Here is a 7,730-nt window from a genome sequence, read left to right as displayed (position 1 = left end):
CAGCAAACAGAGTGTACATGTGGATATGGAAGGGTGGTTGTACATGTAGTGGATCATAGTGCGAGTGTGTGGGTCAGTAGGGACATGCACTCCATATATGCATGTGCAATCAAGTGACCATCAGTTTCCATCTACACATCACATGTGAACATTCACCATGTGTACACCCCAGCATGTCAAGCCACAACTATTCCCTCACACCTGAAAGGTAAACACAACACATGAACAGGCATTGATCAGCAGAATACATCATGTACATAGGATACCGCAATTACAATGTCAGGGTGCGCATCACACTGTAGGGCAAGGCAACTGTCAAAAACAAAACACCCCCCCTCCCTCACAAATCACCATGACCCACTGAACAACTGCACCTGGGTTATGTAGCCTTCATCCTTGATTTTCACATGGCCACAGGATCACCCTTCCCCTTTGTCACCATCTCCCACCTTGTGTGCAAAAAGCGTCGAACACCCTCATAGGCCACCTTGACTTGCGAAAACACCACATCAAAGAGAACTCAAAGCAGGCCAACACAGAAGCCAAGCAAAAAGCCTGCAGGCAGCAAAACAAACCAGAAAAGCCTCCAGTAGATGACTTGAAGTAGCAGTACCTCACAAAACCCAAGTACTACCACAATGACGTAACAACCAAGGTAGCACAGTAAAATAATGTCACAACAGGATGTGTACCATGTGTGGTACATAACACAGAATGATGTACCACGAACTGATGTGTACTGTCACAGCTCCCGTGTACAGGTGCAGGAGTGGCACGAACCAACCACCCCCACCGTGGTCTGGGTGCCTGCAAGGTCAAACTCACACAGGCCTCTGAGACCCTGGTGGGGAAGGAGGGTCAGGTATATGCAGTTGGGACAGGCATTGCTATACTGGATAACCGGAATGCGGGGCAGGAAAGGGGAGTAGGATTGACACGGGAAAGTAGGAAATGCACAAAACTGTACTACTCACATTAACACATACACAAGTACACCAAACTTGAACATCATGGACATAGTAACAAATTACTCAAATGGAAGACAAAGAGAAACTTATCTCTGGGGCGAGTGCTGGCCTCCTGCCTGCGCACTCTCAGGTCCGGTAACAGGAGCAGTTCAATGCTGCAAAGAGAGCCACAGTTACTAATCTGTGCATGCCCATAACACACAAACAAACCACTATATATGCCCCAAACTAACAAACAACTCTACAAACAAACATTCTGGTGTGGATGCTTCGTACCCATACATAACATTACCCCTGTGATGGTTCATACACAGTCAATGCAGTAAGTCAGGTGCCGGTGGGTGTGTGGCAAATGGAAGACCAATGTGTCACGATTTACACAACATGCAATGTTCCCTGGGTGAGCAGCCAGACGCATATAGCAAGGTATGACTTCAGAACAAGTTGTGTTCCACCATGACCGAAATAAACTAGGTAGTGCATGTGTCAAATTCTACATGGAAATGAAATGCACTGCACACAAGTCTGTCGGTTGCTGTCTGTCCCTGTGAGCTGCTTCTTTCCATGTCTCGCAACGCTACATGGCTAATACAAGTGCTTCAATGGACCATGGTGGACCGTAGGGTATGTGCCACTGCCCCTGGAGGTGCCCCCGATAACATTCCCATCAACTAGCCATTAGTCCACCCACCCATCTCAGCTGTATTGTGCGCTTCAACACCAATATTTGTCCAAGCTCACCGTCAGTGCTGCTACTAAGCATGCATGTGCAACTGGCCTGGTTGAAGGTTTGCTGTGTTGTGGCCCCCCTGTGCTGCTCACCTTGCCTGGAGTCCCTTGAAACACGTCAACTGTTTTCAGATGTATGAGCACAATCCCTGTGCCTCTGCTTGCGCACACATGCGCATGTCGGCACCACCAAACATGTCCAGCTTCCAGACATCCAATGGCCCATGTCTGCTGGCAAAGGTGGTCTGGAGGCTCATCCCCCTGCAGAAAGGGCATGAAACACATGATTAATGCTTTAAATTCATCTGTGTGTGTCTCTTCAGGCATTTCATGACTGGACCATGTCAGAGACGTACATCAGAAATCACACCATCAGTCCGTCTTTCACAGGCAAAGTGTGGAACACACTATCTACGGCATGAATTGCAACAAGCACATATATAGTAAAGATAAGAAACATACTACCCAATGCATAGCAATTAATGTACACATGAATCATGAAACCCTCCATCTGTGGTCAATAACACCCCTATCATCCCCACTAGGGGTGTTAACACAAGTTCGACAGTGGCAGACATGCCACAGATATGACAATCCAAAGCCCTTATGTAATAGGCTGTTACACCGAACCATCCTTCCGAGCCCATGGATAAGGGAAGCAGGAGTGGCATATGTGAGTCAAGGACCCCAAGCTGCAAACACATACACAAGACAAGCTTGAAGGGCCCAGCTGGAACAGACAGTGGATGCTTTCAAAAGCCACAAAGCACCACACCGTCACATGAAAGCACAATAGACAAGCAATTTTAAACTATATTAACTAATTACACTAACTATGAAAAACCTACATTACCTAATTAAACTAACTATCAAATAGAAACTTAACTAACTAAACTAAAAGAAAAATCAAAAATGGCCATATACGACCTGGGGGTGGGGGGAGGCACCCAGGAGGGGGAGGTACAGGGTGCTGCTCAACACCCACATGCAATGATGTTGAGGAAAAAAAAAAACTCCATGGGTTCAACGCCTGCACAGCCCGACCTATGTGGGAGATAGATTGGCGTCCGAGTCTGGCTCTTCCTGGAAAGGAGGACGTGGTACAGGAGCCTGACCACGCCTAGCCACAGCTTGCCCCTCGTCGGCAGCAGGTCTGCCGGACGGGTGAGCCTGGTTCTGTGCGGCAATCACACATAGGTCTGCATGCAGCACCTCACGTGATACGCGTGCTTCCTCTTGCAAGGAAACACGTGTAACACGGAGTTCCTCCTGCAAGGCCTGGCTGGACAGCTGTTGCACCTCCCGGCAAACATGTAGCTCAGCCGAGATGGTATGCTAAAGCTGGCAAACCTCACATCTGCCCGCTCCCTCTGGGACATCAGAAGGACACCCAGAGTGGATCTGATGGAAGCATACTCCTCCCTCAGGGCCTCCATGTGTGCCTCTGCATGAGCAGCAATTGCTTGACGCAAAGACACCATCTCAGCCTGGCGTGCCCTGTCTGAGGCCGCCATGCCCAGTCTGAGCGAGTGGGCCGTGGACTGTGCTGCCTGCTGCTGCTGGAGAGGCACCTGCCTAGCAAGGGGGAGCACGGATTGGGCCAAACGCTCCGTGCTCTCAGTGATGTTCTCCATTGCTGCCCCCTACCGTTCAGAATTGGCAGTCATGTCTTGCTCCCACTCAGTATACAGCGGTTGCATGCGGCGACCGCGTTGCTGGGCTTGACCCCTGCGGGACCCAAGGACTGTTGGCACCGCCCGCAGCTGCACGACTACATGCCCCAGTCGACGTGATGGCCCAGGCACATCAGTGACTGGTGTGGAGGGTGACCCTGTGTCCCGATCCACCACAGGCGGAGGTTCCAAGACTGTCTGACCCCTCAGTGCGGTTGTCGCAGACAGAGGAGTGCCCACACCAGAATCACTCACCCCTAACATATGGACCTGATGCTCATCCAACTCGACATGGACGTCAGAGTGGTCATCAGGGCTGGAATCATTGCCAGCCAGAGACAAGATGGACCGTAGCACATGTGGGTTTTTGTGGTCTACCACCCCCCGACCCCCACTTGTGCCGGGTTGCTGTAGTGATAACAACCCTGTGCCTGGCATGACAACACCATCCTCTGGCTCTATTGCGTCATCATCTGAAAAGTAGAGAGAAAAAAGGTCACTACACATGTTAGAAGCACACAACACACACACACACAGACATCACACAGACACCAAACACATCAAGCAGACATGTCACACACAAAAGAGAACCTGCCATGCATGCTGGGTCAACTTGACACTGCTTAAGTGATTAGGCATGTAGAATGGTGTAATTTTACACAGAAGTGGGTTGGTGCAGTGCAGCAATTTCGTACGTTACTCACTGTCTACATGTACAAGTACTTCATGATGCGTATCTGAAAATGTGAAGGCAGTGCAAGGTCAACTTCAGCCATCAAGTGCAATGTGCATTCAATGGATAGCATGGCTACAAGCAAACCACCCCTCCCCCCAGGTACAAATGCAGGGATGCCTAGCATGGTATCAAAAGGCTGACCATAGACCTGTGTATTGACAGACTGTGTAGACTAGCATCAACTGCATCATGTGTGTCAAGTGACAACACAGCAAATGATGATGGGACAGTAAGCAGGAAACATGATGAAACCTCCGGAGTACACACACACGTGTGAAGAAGACACTACAGCAGTTGGACAGAGTCATTGGCCATTAAACAGGCTGAGGCCTGTGACCCACACAGACTGTCACACTCTAAACATCTGTGCAACGCAGGACTGAGCCACAGTGGACATGGGAAGGCTGATGCAATGCCATGCAATGTAGGTCCCCCTGGACTCCTACTGCAATGATCATCCAGTCAAGGACACATAGGGGCATGAGTGGAATACACATGGAGCATGAATGGGCACTCATGTCCCTGTGGGGCATCTGACCTCTGCACAGTCCAAGTGAGACACCCTTCATCAAGTACAAAGGATGTACCACACAGCATATGTCTGGCAGATTGGCTGCTGGAAGTTAGCATGTACACAGGACGCATGAAGAGGGAAGTACTCAACGGCAAAATTGAAGCATACCAGTGCTAAGGTGGAATTGGGGTGCAGAGGGGGGGTGGAGGGGCAAGGGAGCATGCCTACATGGAGTACCCGCATGCAGGCAGAGGACACATGCACGTCAGTCATGTTATTACATAGTCCCTGGACTGAGAGGAATGTCACCCCTCGCTACATGCAGAAGGGCCAGAGAGCTGGAACATGGACTTGAGGAGCATCCTGGTGACCAGCATGTGAGTAGGGTGCAATAGTGCTGATGCGGACAGTCCTCGTCCACTCCACATGTTCACCATCCAGCAGAGCAGACATGCATCAGGGAAGCATTGCATTACTTGCACATCAGAACCATGTACACGTGACATGTAGTGGCAGTCATGCACAACACATCCCACAAGTAAAACACACATGTCCACAACAAACACGCAGCAACACTCACTGGACTGGGCATCAAAGTCCGGCATCTCTCCCACTCCTTCGACCGATTCAGATGGTATGAACTCTGCAACGAGTGACTCATGCGGAGTGAGGTCTTCCTCCTCAGGTGCAGGCCCACTGCCAGTCACCAGAGTCAAGTTGTAATTTGAGGCACGCTTAGCCTTAGTGCTGCGTTTGAGGTCATTCCAACGCTTTTTGCACTCTTGCGTGGTGCGCACCTCATGGCTGAATGCACTCACATGTTCTGCAACTTGCTTCCAGTGGGTATCACGGTGGGCAGCCATAGTCTGACAATTAGGACCCACTAGCATGTCAAGGCTGTGACCCAGCACGTAGTCCACAAGGCAGTCCAGTTCCTGGTTGCAGAAGGGCTTCTTCCTCGACTTGCTGGAGGTCGTGGCTGTGTGTGGGGTCCCAGCCTGTGCTGCAGGTGCAACCTTCCTCCTCTTGGATTGTGGCGCAGACCCTGGCTGGCAAATGCCGCCCTGATCAATGTGGCCAGTAGCACCGGTGGATTGAGCCAAGGGAGTGGCAGGTGGAGGGACGACCAAAGGCCTGACTTGCGTCAGTGGCAGCTGGGTGCCCTCTAATGGACCCTGCGCAGCAACATCCGCTAGTGCAGGGTCATTGATCGCGACTGTCCTGGTTGGCAGACTCACAACCGGGGTGTTGTTGGCTGCATCTGCCCCTGCACTTGCCAACACCCAGCTGTTCGGGGCAGCAGATGACATTACTGCCCCAGGGACACGTGTCTTGGTCAGGGCAGCCCTGCGTGCACCTACGGTTTCCCTCCTGGGCTGTTGGAAATCTTCCAAGGGCTCTTCAAGTGCCAACGCAGCCTGCGCTGGCAGACCCTGAGCCTGGGTGGTGGTGTCCACAGCTGCACCTGCAGCTACCACTACCCTTGAGCCCGTGGCAGTCAATGAAACAGACTGCCGGGTCACACGGGCGCCAGTGCCAGATGCAGAAGCTGCATCTCCCGGAACCACAGGGGGTGGTGGCATGACAACACCGACACATGGCACAACATCATGCTCAAGTGGCGCAACCCTGCCTCTTCCACCTCTGCAGCCACCCTGGACATCCTGGAGTCCCCCTACTCCCTGGTCACCCCGGCCACATCCCTGACCACGCCCACCACGAGGAGGATGCCCAGCTGAGGCGCCCCTTACCTTTGGTGGCCTCCCAATCATGGCACAGATGGAGTAGTGCCAGCACAGATGGAGGAGTGCCAATGGGAGGTGTACACCACAATTGTCCTGGGCATTTGGGGTGAAGGGGGTGGGATGCAAGATGTTAACAGCCCCCCTGCACCTACAAGGCTGTATGTGACCCCGATGATGTAGTGATGGGTCACGCAACGCTCAGGCACCCCAAAACTGCAGTAAAACAGTGCACGCAACCCTGCAGCCTACGTGCGTGGAATCAACCTCCCACAGTACGCGGTGGCACCCAGTAACACGAAAAACGCATACGTGTGGGACACGCAGGCTACTATGACATCGAAAACAGGTGCAATACACAGGGGCAACCGCAGTGGGAAAAATAGCGTGCGCGACTCACCGTCTGACTAGCGTGATAATGAAAAACACGCATAGCCAATACCCCCGCCAAAAGAAGAGATACGTCCTTGATCTGCTGTGAAGTTGTGATGGCGCGCGAAAAACACGAAGTAGCAACACACGTCGGTCTCCACGAAAGGCACCTACAGCGAACTGCTGGTCCCGCTCACCTTTAACCCGTGCTGAGGGAAACGCCCGCGCGCGTCACTTACGCGAGTAGGCCCTTTCCTCGGATTACTCGCATTCACACGCAGACGTGCAGTTTTTTCATGCGTGCACTGAACCACTATGCCCACGTTACGAGGGAAACACCTGTGTGCGTCACGTCACAGACGTGCTTAAGCGCTAAGGGCCTTTCCTCGAATCACACGCTGACATGCAATTTTTTCACGTGCCAAATCACTCCGTATCAAGCTGGCCACGCAACACCACATGGAAGACCACGCTCCTGCCCAGAAGGCCGAATTACTGCCCCCCAGAGCCCCGAGCATGCTCCCACCTGCCATCTGCTGCTGCCTGCCTGCCTGCTGCCCACGTTCCCTGCTATTTGGTGCTTGCACGTCAGTCAGGGGTGCAGTTGCTGTGACCACCCCTTCTGGAACTGAAGACTCCCGACTGGGATACCAATGCTCCACAGCCCAGCCCCAGGACCCAGTTGCCCACCCACACCTGCCTCTGGTGTTTCTATGTCGGGCACAACACCATCTGGCACCACTGGCAACCCCCAGCCGGAGAGGCAGAGTGCCACCAGCTTCAGTGCCAGGGAAGTTGGTGCCCTGGTGGAGCAAGTCCTGGGGCAGTATGATGCCCTCTTTGGAAGTTTGCGTGCCGACAATGAAGGACGGACCAGGATCTGGATGGACATCGTGACTGCCATCAACGAGGAAGGGGTGGCAGTCCGCGACATCAAACATGCCCAGAAGCGCTGGGAGGACATCAGGTCCAGGACCCTCGACAAGGCCCGGCACC

The sequence above is a fragment of the Ambystoma mexicanum genome, chromosome 5p (assembly GCF_040938575.1).
Source record: "Ambystoma mexicanum isolate Mex_15411 chromosome 5p, UKY_AmexF1_1, whole genome shotgun sequence".
Taxonomy (NCBI): domain Eukaryota; kingdom Metazoa; phylum Chordata; class Amphibia; order Caudata; family Ambystomatidae; genus Ambystoma; species Ambystoma mexicanum.
The sequence above is the reverse complement of the archived record's forward strand: the minus strand, read 5'-3'. Positions refer to the sequence as shown.